The sequence below is a fragment of the Diceros bicornis genome, chromosome 37, assembly GCF_020826845.1.
Source record: "Diceros bicornis minor isolate mBicDic1 chromosome 37, mDicBic1.mat.cur, whole genome shotgun sequence".
NCBI classification, from domain to species: domain Eukaryota; kingdom Metazoa; phylum Chordata; class Mammalia; order Perissodactyla; family Rhinocerotidae; genus Diceros; species Diceros bicornis.
Genome location: NC_080776.1, coordinates 25,970,409 through 25,976,497, shown reverse-complemented (window position 1 = coordinate 25,976,497; position 6,089 = coordinate 25,970,409).

Sequence of the window (6,089 nt, the reverse complement as noted above, 5' to 3'; positions counted from 1 at the left end):
GAACTACTGAAGAATGAACTTTAACGAAAAGAAAATTGAACCAAAAAGACAATAAAGGAATGTAATAAAATATAGAGAGAAAAAAATCAGTAAAATATGTTATTCAATTAAATAATTGACCTTTAAATAATACAGTAAACAGTCCAAATTGGATCTTCATTATAAAACATAATAATAGCAAAAAACATATTTATTTGAAAAATACCAGGAACTAAAATTCTAAATAATAATGTGGAAGATAGGAAGCAGGAAGTTCAGAGGGAAGTTAAAGTGTCCCTATATTCTTGTCTTCTTTGTGAAGTGGGCTTAGAATTAATGATTAAATTCATTTGAAAAATATAAAGTCACTTGTTTAAAGTTATAGGTGACCACTAAAAGGACAGATACAAAATGTTTAACTTTCAAATGGTGGAGCAAGGAACAGGAAAATAAATAAAATTTCAACCTGACAAAGTCAAAAAAGATAAAAAGAAATATGGAAAATAATATCAAATAGAAAACAAAAAGCATAGTACTAGAAGTAAGTCCAAATGTTTCAGTAATCACAATAAATGTAAATGAATTAAATCACCTTTCTAAAGACACAAATGTTTTAAAAACTACAACAGATCCTAAAATTTAAGTTTGGACTAGACACTAAGATAAATAGATGTGAAAATACAAAATGAAGTATCAGATTCACAAAGGAAATTGTTGAGAACCAGTCCACTGCCTCTGAACTCCCATACTCTCAAGAATATGGCGAGAATTGAAAGAATGAAGAGAGCATAGATTTGTGGAGCATGTCATTGGTGAAAGTGGTGCTTGTAGCTCAATCTCTCCCAAGTGGGAAGGGTGAGGGAGGTCATAGCTCCTCGACTCCAGGAGAATGGGTTCAATTGTAGCCCTTGGAGAGCCTGATACAGGTTTGAATCTGTGAGGAGTCACTCTAGACTGATGACACTCTCCTGCCCCCAAACCAAGGGGCTGGTCAGCTGCTTTGGCAGGTGTGTGAAGAGAGGGCTGCTACATGGAGAATGCCTATACAACCAGGTTTTGTAGGCACATACAGTTCTCCTGTAGCAGATGCGGGCCATATAAAAGAGATGGGGCTGGAGGGTGCGGGGGAGACAGGGACAAGAGGCAGACAGGAAAGAAATGGATACACTCGTGGGCACGTACACACACACACACACACACACACAGGAGCCATTTCAGGTCCTGCCGCAGAGGACCACTTGAAGGGTCTGAGGACCTTGAACAGCAGAAGCCATGGAGAGTGGACCCCTATGGCCCAGCACAAGGGTACCAGTGAGGGCATAAGCCACCTTGAAGAAGCCCCAAAATGCCCCACAAGAGCCAGTTTAAAACTTCTGCTGGACTCACAAGGCAGAAACACCGTTACACTCCTCTCCTCCTTCCACACACTTCAGCTGGGCTGAGGATAGCGCCTCCCTGAGGGCTGTCAACTCACTAACCACAAGGCATAGCTGGGAGGATGTGGAGGTGAATGAACATAACAGTTTTGATCAAGAGTTCTGCGGCACTTAATTGATTTCTGAATTGAGACATGTTTGAGGACCTCAGGCGGCAACCTGGAAGTCAGAGGTGAGTCTAGGAACCTGCCCAAGCCCGTGACTGTGCAAGATGACTGCCAATAAACACACTTGAAAGAGACAGGGAACAAAAAGTCCTTTAATTACAGCATGAATTGTGTTTGTTTTACATACTAGTTACACAATATTCAGCTACCTAAGCTTTATGAGAAAAACACGCCCAATACAAGAAAACATAGAGGCTGAAAGTAAAGAGAGAGAAATGATATAGGCAATTGCTGAAAAAAAGAAGGCTTTAATGGACTTATGAACATTAAACAAAATAGATTTTAAGGCAAAAAGTATTATTGGGGATAAAAAGCATTTTTAACGATAAAAGCAATAACTCTCTATGAAGAGTAATAATCTTCACCCCACAAACATCTAATAGGGTAGCCTCAACATACACAAAGCAAAAATTGACAGAACTATAAGAACTTGACAAATCCATAATCATAGTAAAAAATTTTAGTACACTTCTTTTACTAACGGATAAAACAAGCTTTCAAAATATTTGTAAGAATAGAAAAGATTCAAACACAGTAATTGATCTATGGGACATAGATAAATGACAGATAGAAAGAGAGGTAAAAATAGAGATCTCCCAGCTTCCCGCAAATGCAGACTACACATTCTTTTCAAACACATAAAAAATGTTCTTCAAATTTGACTACATACATTGTGGATCACAAAGGAAGTCTTGAAAAATTCCAAAGATTTGAAAACATGCTGTCCACAATGAATTTAGAAATAAAATTTTAAAGTCAGTTAAAATGTACCCATACACTTGAAAACTAAATAACACTTTTAAATAATTCTTGGGTCTGGAAGACACTGTAATGGAGATTATAAATACTGAGAACTGAATGACAAGAAAACAACCATACACAAACATATGCGGAATGTAGATGAAAGGGGTATGATAGGGAATTTGTATTGTTAAATATATATATATTAGCAAACAAGACAGACTTTAATGAGCTAAGAATTCAACTTAAGAATTTAGATAATGTAAATCGGTGTAAAGCCAAGGAAAAACAAAAGAATAAGATAATAAAGGTCAAAATTATGGAAATAGTAAATAAAGAAGCAATAGAGAGAAATAAAAAAATCAAAAGCTGATTCTTTGCAAAGAGCTGATAAAAAATACTAATTTCTTTTTTCTTGATTAATCAAGAAAAAAGGCAAAAATAAATACTAGAAACGAAAAAGAATAATAATTACTGATAAGTAATAATTAAAATACAAAAATAAATGAAAAATTCTGGACTCACATATCTGAAATCTTATATGTGGTGGACAATTTTCTTTAAAAAATGAAATTATTGAAGTTTCTATTTTAACTAATATGCTCCAAAGACTACAAATGGAGGGAAAATTATCTGCTTTTATGAGGCAAGTATCCCTATGGTAACAAAACAAGATAAGGCAGAAAAAAAAGAAAATTATGAAAAAGTTTCTGTGGCAAAGGAAACAATCAACAAAATGAAAAGGCAACCTACAGAATGGGAGAAAATATTTGCAAACCATGCTTCTGATAAGGGGTTGATATCCAAAATGTATCAGGAACTCAAAAACTCAATAACAAAAAAACGAATAATCTGATTGAAAAATGGACAAAGGACATCAATAAACATTTCTCCAAAGAAGACATACAAATGGCCAACAGGTACCTGAAAAGATGCTCAACATCAGTAACGATCAGGCAAATGTAAATCAAAACCACAATGAGATATCACCTCACACCTCTTAGGATGGCTTTTATCAAAAAGACAAGAGATAGTGTTGGCAAGGATGTGGAGAAAAGGGAACCCTTATGCACTGTTGGTGGGAATGTAAATTGGTGCAGTCACTATGCAAACAGTATATATAGAACTACCATATGGTCTAGCAGTCCCACTTCTGGGTATATAGCTGAAGGAAACCAAGTCAGGATCTTCAAGAGATAGCTGCACCCTCATGTCCATTGCAGCCTTCTTCACAATAGCTAAGATATGGAAACAATCTAAATGTCCATTGATGGATAAATGGATAAAAAAAAAGATGTGAGATTCTATATATATATATACATATAATGGAAATATTTAGGGTGAAATATCATGATGTCTGTAAATAACACCCAAGTGGTTTAGAAAAAAGAAGAGATAATAACAAGTAGACAAATGTTAATAACTGATGAATTTAGATGAAGAACTTGTGCCTATTTGTTCTTTTGTCTTTTCTGAGGTTTTAAAAATGGTTCAAAATGAAAAGCTGGGAGACCTTTTGTTCTTTTTAAAGAACAAGACAAAGATATGCCCGTTACGCATCTATTGAATATCATTCTGGAGGTATGGACATGCCAACAAGACAAGAAAGATAAATGAGGATTGTAAAAGAAAAAAAGAAAATATTTTTCACATGCAATATGATTTTATACATAGAAAAATCTAAGAATGCAAGACAAATACAAATTAACATTTTTTTATTTATGGAAGCAACCAATTAAAAACTGTAAAAATCAAAACACACCGTTCAACGGCCGGCCCGGTGGCGCAATTTGTTAAGTGCTTACGCTCCACTGCGGCGGCCCGGGGTTCGGCGATTTGGATCCCGGGCACACACCAACGTACCTCTTGTCAAGCCATGCTGTGGCGGCGTCCCATATAAAGTGGAGGAAGATGGGCACAGATGTTAGCCCAGGCCCTCTCTTCCTCAGCAAAAAAAGGAGGATTGGCAGATGTTAGCTCAGGGCTGATCTTCCTCACAAAAAAAAAAAGGAAAAAAAACCATACCATTCAAAATAGCAATAAAACTATAAGAAATAAATCTAACAAAATTGGAGCAAGATCTACATGAAGAAAAGTATTATATTTTATAATTTTATATTTAAAAAATATCATGTTCATGATGGGAAAACATGATATCATAAAGATATCAAATTAATTTTTATATTAAATGCACTTACTACCAAAATCCCAAAGAGTGTCTTTTTCCTGGAAATTTTCAAGTTGTTCCTCAAATAACAAGGATGAGGATGAGTTAAAGTTCAAGAACTAGCATGACTATTTAGAAGAATAGTAAGGAGAAGGGATATGTCCTAGCAGACGTCGAGACATTTTAAAGCTGATAGATCGTACAGGGACAGATGAACTGACCATAGGACAGTGGAAACTTAATATATGACCAAGAGGCCATTGCCCATTACTGGAGAACAGGATGGACTACTCAATGATAGTGCTTGGAATATGAAAGGAAAAAAAGTAGATCTCTTCACACCATTCACAAATATATCATTATAATTATGAAAAATATCAATTTCAAGTGGATTAATTAACTTCATGAAAAGCAAAACTAAAAATTCTGGAACAAAACATAAGAGTATAATCTTGATCTCACGGCAGGACAGATCTTTTTTAACAAGCTGTTAACCATACAACGCACACAGCAGAAGACTGGCAGTCCAGCATGTCATAGAACACAGCCTTCTGTGTGGCTGCATGTAGCAGGTTGAATTCTAGGAAACTGCCCATATTCAGCTAGTTTTTAACCTAAGAAAATGTCAGTCTCCTATCATTCCACCTAATGGTAAGAAGAAGGCACTCTCACCTCCTGAGGGTGAGAAGGACGGGACGGGCCGGTGGCAGAAGAGAAGGGTGGGGTTTCAGAACAACTCCAGTGAGGAATGGTGACCAGGGTCAGGTTTACAAATGGATGGACGGCACTGATGCCCAGAAGCCATTGGAAGACAGCGGTAGTGAGTAGATGGTGGTGGTAGAAAACACTATTTTCTCCTACAGAACTCAGCTCTCTCATAGGGATTGGCCAAGGTTGTGGATTCTCACCAGGAGGAGCCGCCATGGGAATTAGGAGGCTAGTAGGAGAGTGTGGATGTGAGAGTGGGTGGCAGAGAAGGGAAGCTGGTGAGAAAGGAGGGTCTGAAGGAGGTTCTGAAGGCCTGCATGGGTTTCCTGGGTGTGGGGGAGAGGGAGGGACCTGGAGGCGAGGAACAGTGACACACAGGGGCTCTCCGGTGGGGGGAGCAGATGGGAGGCTCCAGTGTGTCCAGGAAAATGTGTCGTTGAGGCTGCAGGAGGAACGTGGGGAGACCAGCTGGCCTGTGTGCTCTCTACCGATTTCCTTTCATTGGCAATTCTAGAAGATTTTGTCACAGTGTCTGGGAGCAGAGTGGGCCTTCTTAACTAGTTTCTGTGAAATCTGAGAGGAGAGTTAGCCGACCTAGTTGAGAGCCATCCTGGGAGGGGCCACATGATGCTCAGGCTCTGCTGTTGCTTGTGGGATGTCACACTCCTGGCCTGAGCCCCGGGCAGCACTGGGCTTCTGTCCTAGGGCCTGAGTCGAACCTGGGCCTCAGACCTTAGAACCCGAGCTCCCTAAATGGTGCCCTCCTGGGCTCTTAGGTCCCATCCCCTTTGGCAGCCTGCAGAAGCCCACAGACTGCCCTGCGCACCCCTCCATCCTGAATAAGTACCACCCTTGCTCTTCTCCTAACCCTTGCCTTCAACCCGCAGGGGC